This window comes from Oratosquilla oratoria, chromosome 20 (assembly GCF_046742065.1).
Source record: "Oratosquilla oratoria isolate Oo_2021 chromosome 20, ASM4674206v1, whole genome shotgun sequence".
NCBI classification, from domain to species: domain Eukaryota; kingdom Metazoa; phylum Arthropoda; class Malacostraca; order Stomatopoda; family Squillidae; genus Oratosquilla; species Oratosquilla oratoria.
In genome coordinates this window covers 50,677,692-50,699,925 of record NC_134796.1, presented here as the reverse complement: position 1 = coordinate 50,699,925, position 22,234 = coordinate 50,677,692, and the positions used below count along the sequence as shown (strand labels likewise).

Genomic DNA, 22,234 nt, shown 5'->3' with positions numbered 1-22,234 from the left:
AACTAGATCGCCTTCCCCTACGACCCAGCGTCACGCACCTTCGACGGTGGACTTGTGCTCAGAAAAAAAACGAGGTTGTTAATAGGAGGAACTTGGGACAGTGAATAGTCATTCATTCATTGTCATTTTATTCATGGTCGGTCGGTCGGTCGGTTAATGTTAGTCGGTAAGTCATTTTATTCCTATGTCATTTTATTCATATCAATCAGTCAGTCATTTTATTCGTATCAATCAATCAGCCATTTTATTCATATCAATCAGTCATTTTATTCATATCAATCAGTCAGTCATTTTATTCATATCAATCAGTCAGTCATTTTATTCATATCAATCAGTCAGTCATTTTATTCATATCAATCAGTCATTTTATTCATATCAATCAGTCAGTCATTTTATTCATATCAATCAGTCAGTCATTTTATTCATATTAGTCTATAGTGGGGTAGGTAACAGTCACTACTGGGAATCTGAGAAGAGTGCGGGATTCGAACCTAGAACTGAACAAATGCGTGGACAGTAACCTCCCGATGACGCCATCAACGTAACAGGGTGAGAAACGTTAACCTCGAAAATAGTCGTCCCATTCATAACGTGGCTTAGAACGTATACATATCTTTCCTCTCGAACATAAATTTTCAGTGATGGTCCCAAAGTCGATGACGACTTAATAAGGATAGTGACTAAGCTAATAGCGTCTGGGATTATACCGATCAAAGTGGAGGATGATACTAGTCAATTAGGATATTATTCTAATGACCTGGAAGATGTAGGTCGCATTTGAAGCGATAAAAGTGAGGAATGAACGCCTTCATTAATGTTAATGAAGGTTGGATACTTTGGGAGTGATTAAGACTCATCATGATCGGGTACTTAAGCTCTCCTGTCGCACGTGGCATTTTTTTTTATTATCATTATTTTTTTTTTTTTATCTATTTGCTGCCGTGTTATCTTGTTCATCTCTTTTGGGGGTCCTTCGTGAGCAGAAACTGAACTTCCTGCAGGCAAGGTCATCATATTAAGACTGCAAGATAGGACTCGTAGTAACGAGTTTAAATTGGACAAATTTTAGTTTAAGAAGGAAATAGGTTATAACTGGTTTAGTAATAGTGGTTAGCGAGTGAAATAGACTTAGTAACCATGTCGTGAGCGCTTAAACTATCGGTTGTTTTAAAGGTTAAATAAGTGGTAATGGTCATGGAAATGCCTAGTGTAGGCCTTATGGCCTCTTGCAGTCTCCCCCAGTCTTGTATTTTTATGGTCTTGTGTAGTACTATTCGAAAAATTAAAATTCATTTATATGAACACCTAAGCAATATGCTGTATTACCTGTCAGTTGTTTGGTTCGCTTACTAATTCATTTCTTTATTTAACTATCTTATTTTTAGCATCCGTCCTAGTTATGGACCAAAAGGTATCTCGTCGATATGCTCTTCATGCACATCAGAAATGAAGTGGATGGTGTAATATAGGAAGCAGTTCTATGTTTAACATACATCAGTATCACAAACTTCATATAACGTAAAGTAAGCGGCCACGAACAATCACTGACTACACTCTGATGTTGACGCCTTCAGCCGGAGGTACCCGGTGCCCGCTGACGTAGGATCCTCGACTTCTTCTACTCCTCCTACCTCTCCTCTCTTCTTCTCTCCTCTCTTCTCCTCTCTTCTCCTCTCCTCTCCTCTCCTCTCCTCTCTCCTTCTCTCCTCTCTCCTTCTCTCCTCTCTCCTCTCTCCTCTCTCCTCTCCTCTCCCCCTCTCCTCTCCTCTCTCCTCCTCTCTCTCTCCTCCTCTCCTCCTCTCCTCCTCTCCTCTCTCCTCCTTTTCTCTCTCCTCCTCTCCTCTCTTCTCTTCCCCTCTCTCCTACTCTCATTCTCTCCTCTCTCCTTTCCTCTCTCCTCCTCTCCTCTCTCCTCCTCTCCTCTCTTCTCATCTCCTCTCTCCTACTCTCCTTTCTTCTCATCTCCTCTCTCCTCTTCTCCTCTCTCTTCTAATCTCCTCTCTCCTCCTCTCCTCTCTCCTCCTCTCCTCTCTCCTCCTCTCCTCTCTCCTCCTCTCCTCTCTCCTCCTCTCCTCTCTCCTCCTCTCCTCTCTCCTCCTCTCCTCTCTCCTCCTCTCCTCTCTCCTCCTCTCCTCTCTCCTCCTCTCCTCTCTCCTCCTCTCCTCTCTCCTCCTCTCCTCTCTCCTCTCTCCTCCTCTCCTCTCCTCCTCTCCTCTCTCCTCCTCTCCTCTCTCCTCCTCTCCTCTCTCCTCCTCCTCCTCTCACCTCCTCTCCTCTCCCATCTCCTCTCCTCTCTCCCCTCTCCTCTCTCTTCTCACCTCTCCCTCTCTCTCTCTCCCCTCTCCTCTTCCTTCTCCCCTCCCCTCTCCACTCCCCTCTCTCTCCCTTCTCCCTCTCCTCTCTCTCCTCTCCTCTCCTCTCTTCTCCTCTCTTCTCTCTCTAATCTCTCCCCTTCTCCTCTCCTCTCTCCCCCTCTCCCTTCTCCTCTCCTCTCTCCCCCTCTCCTCTCCTCTCTCCCCTCCTCTCCTCTCTCCCCCTCCCCTCTTCTCTCTCCCCCTCTCCTCTCCTCTCTCCCCCTCTCCTCTTCTCTCCTCTCTCCCCCTCTCCTCTTCTCCCCCTCTCCTCTTCTCCCCTCTCTCCCCCTCTCCTCTCTCCCCCTCTCCTCTCTCCTCTTGTCCTCTCTTCTCTCCCCTTCTCCTCTCTCCTCTTGTCCTCTCTTCTCTCCCCTTCTCCTCTCCTCTCTCCCCTTCTCCTCTCCTCTCCCTCCTCTCCTCTCTCCCCTTCTCCTCTCCTCTCTCCCCTTCTCCTCTCCTCTCTCCCCTTCTCCTCTCCTCTCTCCCCTTCTCCTCTCCTCTCTCCCCTTCTCCTCTCCTCTCTCCCCTTCTCCTCTCCTCTCTCCCCTTCTCCTCTCCTCTCTCCCCTTCTCCTCTCCTCTCTCCCCTTCTCCTCTCCTCTCTCCCCTTCTCCTCTCCTCTCTCCCCTTCTCCTCTCCTCTCTCCCCTTCTCCTCTCCTCTCTCCCCTTCTCCTCTCCTCTCTCCCCTTCTCCTCTCCTCTCTCCCCTTCTCCTCTCCTCTCTCCCCTTCTCCTCTCCTCTCTCCCCTTCTCCTCTCCTCTCTCCCCTTCTCCTCTCCTCTCTCCCCTTCTCCTCTCCTCTCTCCCCTTCTCCTCTCCTCTCTCCCCTTCTCCTCTCCTCTCTCTCCCCCTCTCCTCTCCTCTCCCCCCATCTCCTCTCCTCTCTTCCCCCTTCTCCTCTCCTCTCTTCACCATTCTCCTCTCCTCTCTTCCCCATTCTCCTCTCCTCTCTTCCCCATTCTCCTCTCCTCTCTTCCCCATTCTCCTCTCCTCTCTTCCCCATTCTCCTCTCCTCTCTTCCCCATTCTCCTCTCCTCTCTTCCCCATTCTCCTCTCCTCTCTTCCCCATTCTCCTCTCCTCTCTTCCCCTTTCTCCTCTCCTCTCTTCCCCTTTCTCCTCTCCTCTCTTCCCCTTTCTCCTCTCCTCTCTTCCCCTTTCTCCTCTCCTCTCTTCCCCTTTCTCCTCTCCTCTCTTCCCCTTTCTCCTCTCCTCTCTCCCCCATTCTCCTCTCCTCTCTCCCCTTCTCCTCTCCTCTCTCCCCTTCTCCTCTCCTCTCTCCCCTTCTCCTCTCTCCTCTCTCCCCTTCTCCTCTCTCCTCTCTCCCCTTCTCCTCTCTCCTCTCTCCCCTTCTCCTCTCCTCTCTCCCCTTCTCCTCTCCTCTCTCCCCTTCTCCTCTCCTCTCTCCCATGATCATATTCTCTCTCCTCTCTCCCCTTCTCCTCTCCTCTCTCCCCTTCTCCTCTCCTCTCTCCCCTTCTCCTCTCCTCGCTCCCCTTCTACTCTCCTCTAGTCCCTTCTGCTCTCATCTCTCACGTTATCCTCTCCTCTCTCCCCTTCTCCTCTCCCCTTCTCCTCTCCTCTCTCCCCTTCTCCTCTCCTCTCTCCCCTTCTCCTCTCCTCTCTCCCCTTCTCCTCTCTCCTCTCCTCTCTCCCCTTCCTCTCCTCTCCTCTCCTCTCCCCCCATCTCCTCTCCTCTCCTCTCTCCCCTTCTCCTCTCCTCTCTCCCCTTCTCCTCTCCTCTCTCCCCTTCTCCTCTCCTCTCTCCCCTTCTCCTCTCCTCTCTCCCCTCCTCTCTCTCTCTCTCTCTCTCCCTTCTCCTCTCCTCTCTCTCTCTCCTCTTCTCCTCTCATCCCTTCACCTCTTCTCTCTTCCCCTCTCCTCTCTCCCCTTCTCCTCTTCTCCTCTCCTCTTCTCCTCTCTCCTCTTCTCCTCTCTCTTCTCCTCTCCTCTCCTCCTCTCCTCTTCTCCTCTCCTTTTCTCCTCTCCTCTTCTCCTCTCCTCTTCTCCTCTCCTCTTCTCCTCTCCTCTTCTCCTCTCCTCTTCTCTCCTCTTCTCCTCTCCTCTCCTCTCCTCTCCTCTCCTCTCCTCTCCTCTCCTCTCCTCTCCTCTCTCCTCTCCTCTCCTCTCCTCTCTCCTCTTCTCCCTTTGCTACGGTGTCCCATGTTATATATTTTAATTCTGATTAATGATAAGAATACAAGAACATAAGAATGGAGGAAATTGCAAAAGACCCAAAGGCCTACACTAGACATTTCAATGTCCAGTACCATAAAATCTTCTCTTAAAACAACCAATTGTTTCAGCGCTCACTACATGGTAACTAGGCCAATTCCACTCGTTAACCACGTTGTTAGTAAACCGGTTCTTGCTTACTTCCTCCTTAATCCTAAATTTGTGGATGATATTCTCAACTCGTTCCTTCTCCAAAATCCACCATTGCATGTATTTTATTCAAACTGTCGACAAATGATTTTATCGAGATGAAAATCAAGCCACTACGGCGATCTCGGTATCACAACACTGGCACACTTGACTGATTTTGTTCTGGCTATCATCAGACCATTTAATTTCATCTTTGGGTCTGATCCCCCGGCTGTAGAGGTTTGTATATTGACTAGTTTACTTTAAAGATTGCTTTCTGACTAGCGTGACGTCATTCAGCTGATAGAACGGGCTCCGAGCTGAAGTGGGTCAAGTAAGACCAATTAAATTCTGGACGACTCTGGGTGACTCTGGGTGGCTCTGAGTGACTCTGAGTGACTCTGAGCGGCTCTGAGCGGCTCTGAGCGGCTCTGAGTGACTCTGAGTGACTCTGAGTGACTCTGAGTGACTCTGAGTGACTCTGAGTGTGACTGAGTGTGACTGAGTGTGACTGAGTGTGACTGAGTGTGACTGACTCAGTGTGACTGACTCAGTGTGACTGACTCAGTGTGACTGACTCAGTGTGACTGACTCCGTGTGACTGACTCCGTGTGACTGACTGACTGTGACTGACTGACTGTGAATGACTGACTGTGACTGACTGATTGTTACTGACTGACTGTGACTGACTGAGTGAGTGAGTGACTGACTGTGACTGACTGATTGTTACTGACTGACTGTGACTGACTGACTGACTGACTGAGTGTGTGACTGATTGACTGTGTGACTGACTGAGTGTGTGACTGACTGTGTGTGTGGCTGACCGAGTGTGCAACTGAGTGAGTGTTTGACTGATTGTGTGACTGAGTGTGTGACTGAGTGAATGTGTGACTAAGTGAGATTGTGACTGAGTGAGTGTGTGACTGAGTGAGTGTATGAATGAGTGTGTGTGACTGAGTGTGACTGAGTGTGACTGAGTGTGACTGAGTGTGACTGAGTGTGACTGAGTGTGACTGAGTGAGTGTGACTGAGTGAGTGTGACTGAGTGAGTGTGACTGAGTGAGTGTGACTGAGTGAGTGTGACTGAGTGTGACTGAGTGTGACTGAGTGTGACTGAGTGTGACTGAGTGTGACTGTGTGTGACCGACTGAGTGTGACCGACTGAGTGTGACCGACTGAGTGTGACCGACTGAGTGTGACCGACTGAGTGTGACCGACTGAGTGTGACCGACTGAGTGTGACCGACTGAGTGTGACCGACTGAGTGTGACCGACTGAGTGTGACCGACTGAGTGTGACCGACTGAGTGTGACCGACTGAGTGTGACCGACTGAGTGTGACCGACTGAGTGTGACCGACTGAGTGTGACCGAGTGAGAGTGAGTGAGTGAGTGTGAGTGAGTGAGTGTGAGAGAGTGAGTGTGAGTGTGAGAGAGTGAGTGAGTGTGAGAGAGTGAGTGTGAGAGAGTGAGTGTGAGAGAGTGAGTGTGAGAGAGTGAGTGAGTGAGTGTGAGAGAGTGAGTGTGAGAGAGTGAGTGAGTGTGAGAGAGTGAGTGAGTGTGAGAGAGTGAGTGAGTGAGTGTGAGAGAGTGAGTGAGTGAGTGTGAGAGAGTGAGTGAGTGAGTGAGTGAGTGTGAGAGAGTGAGTGAGTGTGAGTGAGTGAGAGTGAGTGAGTGAGTGTGAGTGAGTGAGTGTGAGTGAGTGAGTGTGAGTGAGTGAGTGTGAGTGAGTGAGTGAGTGAGTGTGAGTGAGTGAGTGTGAGTGAGTGAGTGAGTGAGTGTGAGTGAGTGAGTGAGTGAGTGAGTGAGTGAGTGAGTGTGAGTGAGTGAGTGAGTGTGAGTGAGTGTGAGTGAGTGTGAGTGAGTGTGAGTGAGTGAGTGAGTGTGAGTGAGTGTGAGTGAGTGAGTGTGAGTGAGTGAGTGTGAGTGAGTGAGTGAGTGTGAGTGAGTGAGTGAGTGTGAGTGAGTGTGAGTGAGTGAGTGAGTGTGAGTGAGTGAGTGAGTGTGAGTGAGTGAGTGAGTGAGTGTGAGTGAGTGAGTGAGTGAGTGTGAGTGAGTGAGTGTGAGTGAGTGAGAGAGTGAGTGAGTGAGTGAGTGTGAGTGAGTGAGTGAGTGAGTGAGTGAGTGAGTGAGTGTGAGTGAGTGAGTGTGAGTGAGTGAGTGAGTGTGAGTGAGTGAGTGTGAGTGAGTGAGTGAGTGTGAGTGAGTGAGTGAGTGAGTGTGAGTGAGTGAGTGAGTGTGAGTGAGTGAGTGAGTGTGAGTGAGTGAGTGAGTGAGTGAGTGTGAGTGAGTGAGTGTGAGTGAGTGTGAGTGAGTGAGTGTGAGTGAGAGTGTGAGTGAGTGAGTGTGAGTGAGTGAGTGAGTGAGTGAGTGAGTGTGAGTGAGTGTGAGTGAGTGAGTGTGTGTGAGTGAGTGTGAGTGAGTGAGTGTGAGTGAGTGAGTGTGAGTGAGTGAGTGTGAGTGAGTGAGTGTGAGTGAGTGAGTGTGAGTGAGTGAGTGAGTGTGAGTGAGTGTGAGAGTGAGTGAGAGTGAGTGAGTGTGAGTGAGTGTGAGTGAGTGAGTGTGAGTGAGTGAGTGAGTGTGAGTGAGTGAGTGAGTGAGTGAGTGTGGAGTGTGAGTGAGATCACTGAGTGTGTGAGACTGTGAGTGTGTGTCTGTGAGTGTGAGTGTGTGAGTGTGTGTGACTGAGATGTGTGTGACTGTGAGTGTGTGTGATTGTGAGTGTGACTGTGAGTGTGTGTGACTGTGAGTGTGTGTGACTGTGAGTGTGGTGACTGTGAGTGTGTGTGACTGTGCGAGAGTGTGTGTGACTGTGCGAGAGTGTGTGTGACTGTGCGAGAGTGTGTGTGACTGTGCGAGAGTGTGTGTGACTGTGCGAGAGTGTGTGTGACTGTGCGAGAGTGTGTGTGACTGTGCGAGAGTGTGTGTGTGTGTGAGAGTGTGTGTGTGACTGTGAGAGTGTGTGTGTGTGTGTGTGTGTGACTGTGAGTGTGTGTGACTGTGAGTGTGTGACACTGAGAGTGTGTGACTGTGAGTGTGTGTGACTGTGAGTGTGTGACTGTGAGTGTGTGTGACAGTGAGTGTGTGACTGTGAGTGTGACTGTGAGTGTGTGACTGTGAGTGTGTGTGACAGTGAGTGTGTGTGACTGTGAGTGTGTGTGACTGTGAGTGTGTGTGACCTGAGTGTGTGTGACTGTGAGTGTGTGTGACTGTGAGTGTGTGTGACTGTGAGTGTGTGTGACTGTGAGTGTGTGTGACTGTGAGTGTGTGTGACTGTGAGTGTGTGTGACTGTGAGTGTGTGTGACTGTGAGTGTGTGTGACTGTGAGTGTGTGTGACTGTGAGTGTGTGTGACTGTGAGTGTGTGTGACTGTGAGTGTGTGTGACTGTGAGTGTGTGTGACTGTGAGTGTGTGTGACTGTGAGTGTGTGTGACTGTGAGTGTGTGTGTGTGAGTGTGTGTGTGTGTGTGTGTGTGTGTGTGTGTGTGTGTGTGAGTGTGTGTGACTGTGAGTGTGTGTGACTGTGAGTGTGTGTGACTGTGAGTGTGTGTGACTGTGAGTGTGTGTGACTGTGAGTGTGTGTGACAGTGAGTGTGTGTGACTGTGAGTGTGTGTGACTGTGAGTGTGTGTGACTGTGAGTGTGTGTGACTGTGAGTGTGTGTGACTGTGAGTGTGTGTGACTGTGAGTGTGTGTGACTGTGAGTGTGTGTGACTGTGATGTGTAGTGACTGTGAGTGTGTGTGACTGTGAGTGTGTGTGACTGTGAGTGTGTGTGACTGTGAGTGTGTGTGACTGTGAGTGCTGAGTGAGTGTGTGTGACTGTGAGTGTGTGTGACTGTGTTTGTGTGTGACTGTGAGTGTGTGTGACTGTGAGTGTGTGTGTCTGTGAGTGTGTGTGACTGTGAGTGTGTGACTGTGAGTGTGTGTGTGTGAGTGTGAGTGTGTGAGTGTGTGTGAGTGTGAGTGTGTGTGACTGTGAGTGTGTGTGAGTGTGAGTGTGTGTGACTGTGAGTGTGTGTGTGAGAGTGTGTGACTGTGAGTGTGTGTGACTGTGAGTGTGTGTGACTGTGAGTGTGTGTGACTGTGAGTGTGTGTGACTGTGAGTGTGTGTGACTGTGAGTGTGTGTGACTGTGAGTGTGTGTGACTGTGAGTGTGTGTGACTGTGAGTGTGTGTGACTGTGAGTGTGTGTGACTGTGAGTGTGTGTGACTGTGAGTGTGTGTGACTGTGAGTGTGTGTGACTGTGAGTGTGTGTGACTGTGAGTGTGTGTGACTGTGAGTGTGTGTGACTGTGAGTGTGTGTGACTGTGAGTGTGTGTGACTGTGAGTGTGTGTGACTGTGAGTGTGTGTGACTGTGAGTGTGTGTGACTGTGAGTGTGTGTGACTGTGAGTGTGTGTGACTGTGAGTGTGTGTGACTGTGAGTGTGTGTGACTGTGAGTGTGTGTGACTGTGAGTGTGTGTGACTGTGAGTGTGTGTGACTGTGAGTGTGTGTGACTGTGAGTGTGTGTGACTGTGATGTGTGTGACTGTGTGTCTGTGTGAGTGAGAGTGTTAGTGTGACTGTGAGTGTGTGTGACTGTGAGTGTGTGTGACTGTGTGTGTGTGAGTTGTGACTGTGAGTGTGTGTGACTGTGAGTGAATTTTAGCGACTCTCAGGACGACTTGGGACGAATTAGGACGTTCCTGAACAACTCTGGACGACTCGGGACTCCATGGCTCTGACTCTGTAAGCGACTCTGACTCTGACTTTCACTATGATTGACTATGACTCTACTTGCCCCCTGCTCCCATCCCTCCATCATATCTGACTTCATCTTTTTCCTCCCCTTCCCCCTCCCGTTTCCTTCCCTCCCCTCCTTTCCCTCCCCCTCCCCTCCTTTCCCTCCCCCTCCCCTCCTTTCCCTCCCCCTCCCCTCCTTTCCCTCCCCTCCTTTCCCTCCCCCTCCTTTCCCTCCCCCTCCCCTCCTTTCCCTCCCCCTCCCCTCCTTTCCCTCCCCTCCTTTCCCTCCCCTCATTTCCCTCCCCCTCCCCTCCTTTCCCTCCCCCTCCCCTCCTTTCCCTCCCCCTCCCCTCCTTTCCCTCCCCCTCCCCTCCTTTCCCTCCCCCTCCCCTCCTTTCCCTCCCCCTCCCCTCCTTTCCCTCCCCCTCCCCTCCTTTCCCTCCCCCTTTCCCTCCCCCTTTCCCTCCCCCTTTCCTCCTTTCCCTTCCCCTTTCCTCCTTTCCCTTCCCCTTTCCTCCTTTCCCTTCCCCTTTCCCTCCCCCTTTCCTCCTTTCCCTTCCCCTCCCCTCCTTTCCTTCCCCCTCCCCTCCTTTCCTTCCCCCTCCCCTCCTTTCCCTCCCCCTCTCCTCCTTTCCTTCCCCCTCCCCTCCTTTCCCTCCCCCCTCCCCTCCTTTCCCTCTCCCTCCCTCCTTTCCCTCTCCCTCCCTCCTTTCTCTCCCCCTCTCCTCCTTTCCCTCCCCCTCCCTCCTTTCCCTCCCCCTCCCTCCTTTCCCTCCCCCCTCCTTTCTCTCCCCCTCTCCCTCTCCTCCTTTCTCTCCCCCTCTCCTCCTTTCTCTCCCCCTCTCCTCCTTTCTCTCCTCCTCTCCTCCTTCCCCCTCTCCTCCTTCCCCCTCTCCTCCTTCCCCCTCTCCTCCTTCCCCCTCTCCTCCTTCCCCCTCTCCTCCTTTCCCTCCCCCTCTCCTCCTTTCTCTCCCCCTCTCCTCCTTTCCCTCCCCCTCTCCTCCTAGAAAGAGTACAACGGAGAGTGACTAAAATGATACCAAGGCTGAGAAATCTGCCGTATGAAGAAAGACTAAAAAATCTAAACTTATTCTCCCTCTCAAAAAGAAGAATGCGAGGGGATTTGATTGAGGTTTTTAAAATGTTCAAAGCCTTTGACAACATTAATGTCAAAGATTACATCTTATTAGACCAATCAAATACAAGAAGACGCCACGATTTCAAAGTAATTGGCAAAAGATTCTCTACGAACGAAAGTAAGCACTTCTTCTTTAACCGGGTTGTTAACGTGTGGAATTCGTTAGTCGTTACCTCCCACTGTCGTCGAAAGTAACACGATAACAACATTTAAAAATCGCTTAGACAAATACTTGGAATCTAATCCTCAGATAAAATATTATCCTTTGCAATAAAAGATATGACAATCAGACATTTAATCATAATTGGATTAATCGGATAGGATAGTGATAGCAGTATTGTTAGTTCGAAAGTAACACGATAACAACATTTAAAAATCGCTTAGACAAATACTTGGAATCTAATCCGCAGATAAAATATCATCCTTTGCAATAAAAGATATGACAACCAGACATTTAATCATAATTGGATTAATCGGATAGGATAGTGATAGCAGTAGTATTAGTTCATCTTCTATCGCCAGTAGGCCTGCTGTTGTTTGTTCTTCCTTTGTGTTCCTTTCCCCCCTCCCCTCATTTCCCTCCCCCTCACTGCAGTCCCTCCCCCTCCCTCCTTTCCCTCCACCTCCCTCCTTTCCCCCCCCCCCCCTCCTTTCCCTCCCCCTCCCTCCTTTCCCTCCCCCTCCCTCCTTTCCCTCCCCCTCCCTCCTTTCCCTCCCCCCTCCTTTCTCTCCCCTCTCCTCCTTTCTCTCCCCTCTCCTCCTTCCCTCTCTCCTCCTTCCCCTCCCTCTCTCCTCCTTCCCCTCCCTCTCTCCTCCTTTCCCTCCCTCTCTCCTCCTTTCCCTCCCTCTCTCCTCCTTTCCCTCCCTCTCTCCTCCTTTCCCTCCCTCTCTCCTCCTTTCCCTCCCTCTCTCCTCCTTTCCCTCCCTCTCTCCTCCTTTCCCCCTTTCCCTCCCCCTCTCCTCCTTCCCTCCCCCTCTCCCCCTTTCCCTCCCCCTCTCCCCCTTCCCTCCCCTCTCTCCCCTTTCCCTCCCCCTCTCCCTCCCCCTCTCCCCCTTCCCCTCCCCTCTCCTCCTTTCCTCCTCCCCCCTCCCCCCTTTCCCTCCCCCTCTCCTCCTTTCCCTCCCCCTCTCCTCCTTTCCCTCCCCCTCTCCTCCTTTCCCTCCCCCTCTCCTCCTTTCCCTCCCCCTCTCCTCCTTTCCCTCCCCCTCTCCTCCTTTCCCTCCCCCTCTCCCCCTTCCCTCCCCCTCTCCCCTTTCCCTCCCCCTCTCCCCCTTCCCTCCCCCTCTCCCCCTTCCCTCCCCCTCTCCTCCTTCCCTCCCCCTCTCCTCCTTTCCCTCCCCCTCTCCTCCTTTCCCTCCCCCTCTCCTCCTTTCCCTCCCCCTCTCCTCCTTTCCCTCCCCCTCTCCTCCTTTCCCTCCCCCTCTCCTCCTTTCCCTCCCCCTCTCCTCCTTTCCCTCCCTTTGTCCTCCATTTCCCTCCCCTATCCTCCATTTCCCTCCCCCTCTCCTCCTTTCCCTCCCCCTCTCCTCCTTTCCTCCCCCTCTCCCACCTTTCTCTCCCCCTCTCCTCCTTTCTCCCCCTCTCTCCTCCTTTCCCTCCCCCTCGCCTCCTGACCCTCCCCTTCCTTCTCCTCCCTCCCTCCTTTCCCTCCCCCTCTCCTCCTTTCCCTCCCCCTCTCCTCCTTTCCCTCCCCCTCTCCTCGTGTCCGGAGATCTCTCCTCCTTTCCCTCCCCCTCTCCTCCTTTCCCTCCCCCTCTCCTCCTTTCCCTCCCCCTCTCCTCCTTTCCCTCCCCCTCTCCTCCTTTCCCTCCCCCTCTCCTCCTTTCCCTCCCCCTCTCCTCCTTTCCCTCCCCCTCTCCTCCTTTCCCTCCCCTCTCTCCTCCTCCCTTTCCTCCTTTCCCTCCCCCTCTCCCTCCCCCTCTCCTCCTTTTCCCTTCTCCCCTTCCCTCCCCTCTCTCTCCTTTCCCTCCCCCTTTCCTCCTTTCCTTCCACCCTCTCCTCCTTTCCTTCCCCCTCTCCTCCTTTCCTTCCTCCCTCTCCTCCTTCTCCTTCCACCTCTCCTCCTTTCCATCCACCTCTCCTCCTTTTCTTTCCCCCTCTCCTCCTTTCCCTCCCTCCTCTCCTCCTTTCCCTCCCTCTTCTCCTCCTTTCCTTCCCCCCTCTCCTCCTTTCCTTTACCCCCTCTCCTCCTGTCCCTCCCCCTCTCCTCATTTCCCTCCCCCTCTCCTCATTTCCCTCCCCCTCTCCTCTTTTCCCTCCCCCTCTCCTCATTTCCCTCCCCCTCTCCTCATTTCCCTCCCCCTCTCCTCATTTCCCTCCCCCTCTCCTCATTTCCCTCCCCCTCTCCTCATTTCCCTCCCCCTCTCCTCCTTTCCTTCCCCCTCCCTCCTTTCCCTCCCCCTCTCCTCCCCCTCCCCCTCTCCTCATTTCCCTCCCCCTCTCCTCATTTCCCTCCCCCTCTCCTCCTTTCCCTCCTCCTCCCTCTTTCCTCATTTCCCTCCTTCCCTCTTTCCTCCTTTCCCTCCCCATCCTCCTCTCCTCCCTTCCCTCCCCCTCTCCTCCTTTACCTCCCCCTCTCCTCCTTTACCTCCCCCTCTCCTCCTTTACCTCCCCCTATCCTCCTTTTACCTCCCCCTATCCTCCTTTACCTCCCCTCTCACTCCTTTACCTCCCACTCTCCTCCTGTCCCTCCCCCTCTCTCCTCCTGTCCCTCCCCCTCTCCTCCTTTCCCTCCCCCTCTCTCCTCCTTTCCCTCCCCCTCTCTCCTCCTGTCCCTCCCCCTCTCCTCCCCTCTTTCCCTCCCCCTCTCCTCCCCTCTTTCCCTCCCCCTCTCCTCCCCTCTTTCCCTCCCCCTCTCCTCCCCTCTTTCCCTCCCCCTCTCCTCCCCTCTTTCCCTCCCCCTCTCCTCCTTGTCCCTCCCCTCTCCTCCTTTCCTCCCTCTCCTCCTTTCCCTCCCCCTCTCCTCCTTTCCCTCCCCCCTCTCCTCCTTTCCCTCCCCTCTCCTCCTTTCCCTCCCCCCCTCCTTTCCCTCGCCCCCCTCTCCTCCTTTCCCTCCCCCTCTCCTCCTTTCCCTCCGCCTCCTCCTTTCCCTCCTCTCCTCCTTCCCTCCTCCTCTCCCCCTTTCCCTCCCCCTCTCCCCCTTTCCCTCCCCCTCTCCCCCTTTCCCTCCCCCTCTCCCCCTTCCCTCCCCCTCTCCCCCTTTCCCTCCCCCTCTCCTCCTTTCCCTCCCCCTCTCCTCCTTTCCCTCCCCCTCTCCTCCTTTCCCTCCCCCTCTCCTCCTTCCTTCCCCCTCTCCTCCTTTCCCTCCCCCATCCTCCTTTCCCTCACCCTCTCCTCCTTTCCCCTCACCCTCTCCTCCTTTCCCTCACCCTCTCCTCCTTTCCCTCACCCTCTCCTCCTTTCCCTCACCCTCTCCTCCTTTCCCTCACCCTCTCCTCCTTTCCTCACCCTCTCCTCCTCCTTTCCCTCACCCTCTCCTCCTTTCCCTCACCCTCTCCTCCTTTCCCTCACCCTCCTCCCTCCTTTCCCTCACCCTCTCCCCCTTTTCTCCTTTCCCCTCTCCTCCTTTCCCTCACCTCCTCCTTTCCTCACCCTCTCCTCCTTTCCCTCACCCTCTTCTCCTTTCCCTCCCCCTCTCCTCATTTCCCTCCCCCTCTCCTCATTTCCCTCCCCCTCTCCTCATTTCCCTCCCCCTCTCCTCATTTCCCTCCCCCTCTCCTCATTTCCCTCCCCCTCTCCTCATTTCCCTCCCCCTCTCCTCATTTCCCTCCCCCTCCCCTCCCCTCACATGTCCTCCTTTCTTCCTCCCCTCTTCCTTCACCTCCCCCTTTCCCTCCCCGTTCCCCTCCCCGTTTCCCCTCTGCCCTTCCTCCACGCTCCTATGTCCTCTTCTTCTTCTTCGCCTACCTAACTTCCTTCCTCTCCCCCGTCCCTCTCCCCTTCCTCTATCCTGTAGTCCTCACCACACCGTCACAAAGAGGGGCGATTGCAACGCCACAAAGAGAGACGAAAATGACAATACAAAGAGAAACAGACGATTGTAACGTTACAAAGAGGAGACTGTGATGTCACAAAGAGAGCGGCAGGCGATAGACGTCAGAAATAGAAGATTGTGACGTTACAAAGAGTAAGAGCAGACATGATGTCACAGAGGAGTAGGAGGAGGAGGAGGAGGAGGAATGCGATGTCATAGACTAGAGGAAGATTATGTACTTGACGTCAAAGGAAAAATATGATTATGACGTCACGAAGGGGGAAACAGGATACTATGACGTCACAGAGAATGAGGCAACTATGGCGTCAGAGGCGTGTATATCGCAAAAATTATACTATGGCGTCAAAAATATGACGTCACATAAACGATGACGTCATAATGAAAAAGTAATTTGTGACGTCACATATGAAGGTAGAGGGGAAATTCCAACATAATTTTTTATTTTTACCCTTTTTTTTCACTTCCATTTGCATTCCCGTCATTTGGTCTTGTATTCTTCATCTTTCCCAAAACGTCTCTAGTCATTTCGTATGAATGTTTTAAAGCAATTACCATATTGACAATATTTATTTTTTCAATAATACTGACCAGGCGAGGTAAGTAAAGAGAACTAAGAGTCTCGTTTCCTGACGTTTCGTCCTTACAAAGATTTCTTCCGATGTACTCTAAAAATGTCCATGTAAAAATAAAACGTTATTGAATGAAAAAAGGAAAAAGAAAACCTGTTTTCTGTTCTTACCTAACCACCCTACCACTCTGAGTTATTCATTATCTTTCGTTTCTATTATCTCTCCCGTTTCCTCATTTTCATCATCTCCATTATCTCACTTCCCCCCTCGCATCTTTCTTCTCTTTATCTCGTTATGTTCTCTTTTCATCTCTTCCTGAGTCATACTGTGTTATACTCTTCTTTACCTCGTCACAATTTCCTTTCTTACCTTCTCTTCTTTATCTCGTTATGTTCTCTTTTATCTCTTCCTGAGTCATACTGTGTTATCCTCTTCTTCTTTACCTCGTTACAATTTCCTTTCTTACCTTATCTTCTTTATCTCGTTATATTCTCTTTTATCTCTTCCTGAGTCATACTGTTATCCTCTTCCTCTTTACCTCGTTACAATTTCCTTTCTTACCTTATCTTCTTTATCTCGTTATGTTCTCTTTTATCTCTAAATGAGTCATACTGTGTTATACTCTTCTTTACCTCGTCACAATTTCCTTTCTTACCTTCTCTTCTTTATCTCGTTATGTTCTCTTTTATCTCTTCCTGAGTCATACTGTGTTATCCTCTTCTTCTTTACCTCGTTACAATTTCCTTTACAAAGGATTACAAAGGCGGAGCATGCCGACAGGAGACCTTTTGATCCATATCTAGGTCGGATGCAAAAAAAAAAAAATAATAATAATAATAATAATAATAATAAATAAAAACAATAATAATGTAAATAACAAATAAAATACATAAATAAATGCATAGGTATAGTTGAATAACAAACAATCAGGTAAATAGTAAATGATAATAAATTGACATATAACTAATATTAAATGAAAATCAGACAGACAAATTATAACAAAACAAAAACAAATAATATAACATAAATTATAATCATTACAGCATCTTACTTAGGTATTTATCTAAATGATTCTTAAAGCTTCGAACTGAACTACATTGCACTACCTGTGCAGGAAGTTTATTCCATTCATTAACTACACGGTTGGCAAAGTTGTTTCTACCTACTTCCAAATTGAATCTATTTCCGGACAGTTTGAGACCATTGTTTCTTGTCTGATTCTCATTCAATGTGAAAATTGTCACTTTTGATGTTGTCAATTTCCTTTAAAATCTTAAAGACCTGTATCAAGTCACCTCTGAGTCTACGCTTTTTTAGGGAAAACAGATTCATGTGCTTAAGTCGATTTTCGTATGATTTATTTTTGATATTTGGAATCGGTTTTGTGGCTCGCCGTTGTACTTTTTCCAATCTGTCAATGTCTTTAATGAGATTCGGTGACCATACGGAAACAGCATATTCCAAATGTGGACGAACTAACGATTTATATAGCTTGTTAATGAGTGATGGACTTTTGAAATCAAAAGATCGCGCAATCAATCCCAGAATCTTATTTGCTTTCTCAGAGGCTGAAATACACTGCTTGGATGATTTGAGGTCGTTACTGATAATTACACCGAGATCTTTTTCACTATCCACTTTTGTTAACGAATTTCCAAATAACTTAGTAATCGTACTTACTGTTATTTTTACCTATGTGCATTACCTTGCATTTACTTGTGTTAAATTTCATTAGCCACTTTTCAGACATTGCTGTAATTGATCTAAATCTTCTTGAATATCTAATTGGTTTGAGTGATCATTTGCCACTCCGCACAGTTTTGTATCATCAGCAAATTTGGAAACAGTAGATTTTAGTCTATGGTCTATATCATTTATATATACTATGAATAGAAGTGGCCCAAGAACGGAACCCTGAGGAACTCCACTTGCAACACTTTTCCATCCAGAAGTTTTTCCATTTAAAACAACTCTCTGTTTTCGACCTTTCAACCAATTACTAGTCCAACCTAATAGGTTACCACTTATTCCATGCAAAGCTAATTTAGTAAGTAGTCTTTCGTGTGGGACGGTATCAAAAGCTTTTGCAAAGTCTAGATATATTAAATCTATATTGTTTCTTTTGTCATAATTCGAGATAACTGTGTTGTAGAATTCGAGTAAGTTAGTCACGCAAGAACGTTTTCCGTCTGAAACCATGCTGGCTATCATTTATCAAACGGTTACCTTCTAAATGATATTCGATAGCATCTCTGATGATAGTTTCCATTATTTTTCCTACGATCGAAGTCAAACTTATAGGCCTATAGTTATTTGGTTTCTTTTTGTCACCTTTTTTGAATATGGGAGTAACGTTAGCTAGCTTCCATTCTCTTGGGACATCTCCGGATATGATGGATTTCTTGAAAATAATTTCTAATGGAACAACAATCTCATTTTTCATTTCCTTTAAGATTCTTGGATGCCAACCGTCAGGCCCTGGTGTTTTATTAACTTTGATTTTGTCTATACACCTTTTAATTTTTTTTTTGTTATATTTACCGTAGTGAGTAAGTTTACCCCAGACTTTTCACAGGTTTCAGTTTGGAATTCACTTTGAGGTGTTTCGTTTACGAATACCGAGCTAAAATAATTGTTTAAGATATTACACATTCCTTCATTTGAATATTCAAGTTGACCGTCAGCAGATAATAGTGGACCAATGTGATTCCTAACAACCTTTTTATCTCTAATGTAACTATAGAATTCTTTGGGATTCTCTTTGGATTTCTCAGCGATGTTCATTTCGTATTGTCGTTTTCTTTTTCTAATTGTCTTTTTTAAATCTCTCTGTATTGATACATAACTTTCATAGTCATTTGATGCACCCGAGCACTTATATTTCTTATAAGCCTGTCTCTTTTTAGCAATACTTTTTTCAGTTTCTTTGTCGAGCCACTTTGGGCGTGCCTGATTTGGGGGACGTCTGTCCTTAAAAGGAATGTAAGTTTGAATCATCTTAGTGAGCGTATTTTGAAATATTTCCCACATCTGATCTACAGGCCTTTCGTTTAATTTTGCCTCCCAATCTGTAAGCTGAAGCTCCTGACGTAGTCCTATGAACTGAGCTTTACTGAAATCGGGTATTTTAGAAGCACAAGTATCTATTCTAAAATTGTTTAGGAGTTTGAATCTGACTAAGTTGTGATCGCTATTTGCAACAGATTCACCGACTTCTACATCAGTTACCATGCTTTCGCGGCTAGTGATCAATAAATCGAGTAAGTTTCCATATCTTGTGGGCTCTTTTACATGCTGAATTAAGTAATTGTCACCAAGAAAATCAATCAAGCGACTACCTATATGGCCATGTTCAAGGGTCATCCAATCAATGTCAGTAAAATTGAAATCACCCATTATCAATAAATCCCGGTTGCAGAAACTAGACAGTTCTTGAAATAACAGTTTGTCGTCTGCTAATGATAATGTCTTTGGCCTATATATTACACCTATATTCATTTTTTGTCCATTTGTTTGGGTTATATGCATCCTGTTTCACTTTCTCTAAAACACAAGCATGAACATTGTTTTTAACGTACAATAGAACACCCCCACCTTTCTTGTGGTTTCTATCCTGATGAAAGTGTTTAAATCCCGCAATATTAAATTCAGCTTCGAACTCTGTATCATTTAACCATGTCTCAGTTATTCCTATCATATTGAGATTTTAGCTTTTGACATACGCCTGTATTTCTTGAAATTTGTTCCTGATACTACGAGCATTAAAGTACATGGTTTTAAGAAACTCGTGATTATTTCTTTTTGACTCATTTTGAGTTTCAATATGTCTTATATTATCATTTTGTTTTTTATTTATACCTTGCTCTATATTATTATTTGGTCCTTCATTGACATTCAATGCCTCATTAACATTTCTCCTTTCTTACCTTATCTTCTTTATCTCGTTATATTCTCTTTTATCTCTTCCTGAGTCATACTGTTATCCTCTTCCTCTTTACCTCGTTACAATTTCCTTTCTTACCTTATCTTCTTTATCTCGTTATGTTCTCTTTTATCTCTAAATGAGTCATACTGTGTTATCCTCTTCCTCTTTACCTCGTTACAATTTCCTTTCTTACCTTATCTTCTTTATCTCGTTATGTTCTCTTTTATCTCTAAATGAGTCATACTGTGTTATCCTCTTCTTCTTTACCTCGTCACAATTTCCTTTCTTACCTTCTCTTCTTTATCTCGTCATGTTCTCTTTTATCTCTTCCTAAGTCCTACTGTGTTATCCTCTTCTTCTTTACCTCGTAACAATTTCCTTTCTTACCTTATCTTCTTTATCTCGTTATGTTCTCTTTTATCTCTTTTTGCATAGGTATAGGTTATTATATTTTCTGTTTTCGTTATTCTCCCCTTACTCTGCCTCTACTGATACCAGTCACCCTTGTCCTTGTCACGTGACAGCTCCTCCATCTCCTCTCTTTGGCCTTGCTCTCTTCACCTCTCTTTGTCCCCCGATCCGTGGAACAGCTACTGGAAAATCCTTTTCATCTTCACAATGCACTTAGCCTACTTAATTACGGTTTAATTCCAGGTAGTTTTATTCGGTTAAAAGGAAGCCTCCCACCTGCTAATGGGATTAAGTTTCCTTTTCTGTGAAGCTCTTCAACCTAATGTAGCGTTTCATTGGTTTTTGTTATGAGGAAGGCAATGACCTCGATGCGGCGAGTGTAGTGTCTGAAGGGTCCAGCGTTTGAAGATTCGCTGTAGTGTTCAAACTGTGACACTGAATGTTCACGGCGAACTTTAACACATCGTTGGATACTTGATGTTCGTAATTGTTGAGGATGAACGACATTTGTGATAGGATAAAGAAGATACCTTTATCCACATAATATGAAAGAAATGTATGAAACTTGTATTGTCTCTCAGCGTTTTCAACGCCAGTTTCGGTCAGTGCCGGTAACTGCGTCAAAGAATGAATAGGTGTCAGTTATAATCTTACGAAAGCAATATGAACTGTGAAGTATTTGAATACTTGGATCTAAGAATAGCATTCATGGCAATAGTGACGGTGATGACGGTGACAGTGACGGTGACGACGACGACGACGATGGTGGTGGTGGTTGTGATGGTGATAGTTGTTGTTGTGGTTATTGTATTTGTGGTGATGGTGCAGATGGTGGTGATGAGTATGAGTATGGTGATGAGTATGAATGAGTGATGAGTATGAATGAGTGATGAGTATGAATGAGTGATGAGTATGAATGAGTGATGAGTATGAATGAGTGATGAGTATGAATGAGTGATGAGTATGAATGAGTGATGAGTATGAATGAGTGATGAGTATGAATGAGTGATGAGTATGATGAGTGATGAGTATGATGAGTGATGAGTATGATGAGTGATGAGTATGATGAGTGATGAGTATGATGAGTGATGAGTATGATGAGTGATGAGTATGATGAGTGATGAGTATGATGAGTGATGAGTATGATGAGTGATGAGTATGATGAGTGATGAGTATGATGTGTGATGAGTATGATGAGTGATGAGTATGAATGAGTGATGAGTATGAATGAGTGATGAGTATGAATGAGTGATGAGTATGAATGAGTGATGAGTATGAATGAGTGATGAGTATGAATGAGTGATGAGTATGAATGAGTGATGAGTATGAATGAGTGATGAGTATGAATGAGTGAGTATGATGAGTACTGAGTATGATGAGTACTGAGTATGATGAGTACTGAGTATGATGAGTACTGAGTATGATGAGTACTGAGTATGATGAGTACTGAGTATGATGGGTACTGAGTATGATGGGTACTGAGTATGATGGGTACTGAGTATGATGAGTACTGAGTATGATGAGTACTGAGTATGATGAGTACTGAGTATGATGAGTACTGAGTATGATGAGTACTGAGTATGATGAGTACTGAGTATGATGAGTACTGAGTATGATGAGTACTGAGTATGATGAGTACTGAGTATGATGAGTACTGAGTATGATGAGTACTGAGTATGATGAGTGATGAGTATGATGAGTGATGAGTATGATGGGTACTGAGTATGATGGGTACTGAGTATGATGGGTACTGAGTATGATGGGTACTGAGTATGATGGGTACTGAGTATGATGGGTACTGAGTATGATGGGTACTGAGTATGATGGGTACTGAGTATGATGGGTACTGAGTATGATGAGTACTGAGTATGATGAGTACTGAGTATGATGAGTACTGAGTATGATGAGTACTGAGTATGATGAGTACTGAGTATGAGTACTGAGTATGATGAGTACTGAGTATGATGAGTACTGAGTATGATGAGTACTGAGTATGATGAGTACTGAGTATGATGAGTACTGAGTATGATGAGTACTGAGTATGATGAGTACTGAGTATGATGAGTACTGAGTATGATGAGTACTGAGTATGATGAGTACTGAGTATGATGAGTACTGAGTATGATGAGTACTGAGTATGATGAGTACTGAGTATGATGAGTACTGAGTATGATGAGTACTGAGTATGGTGATTGGTATGCATGGTGATTGGTATGCATGGTGAGTGGTATGTATGGTGAGTGAGTATGAGTGAGTATGATTGAGTATGATTGAGTATGATTGATGAGTGAGTGAGTATGAGTGAGTGAGTATGAGTGAGTGAGTATGAGTGAGTATGAGTGAGTGAGTGAGTATGAGTGAGTATGAGTGAGTGAGTATGAGTATGAGTATGATTGAGTATGAGTATGAGTATGATTGAGTATGAGTATGAGTATGATTGAGTGAGTATGATTGAGTGAGTATGATTGAGTGAGTATGATTGAGTGAGTATGATTGAGTGAGTATGATTGAGTGAGTATGATTGAGTGAGTATGATTGAGTGAGTATGATTGAGTGAGTATGATTGAGTGAGTATGATTGAGTGAGTATGATTGAGTGAGTATGATTGAGTATGAGTATGATTGAGTATGAGTATGATTGAGTATGAGTATGATTGAGTACGAGTATGATTGAGTACGAGTATGATTGAGTACGAGTATGATTGAGTACGAGTATGATTGAGTACGAGTATGATTGAGTACGAGTATGATTGAGTACGAGT

General features: G+C 47.3%; 1 pseudogene; it reads right to left on the bottom strand.

Moving 5' to 3' along the window:
- Window positions 1-5,059: 5,059 nt before the first annotated feature.
- Window positions 5,060-21,676, bottom strand: LOC143036298 (uncharacterized; annotated as a pseudogene).
- Window positions 21,677-22,234: the final 558 nt, after the last annotated feature.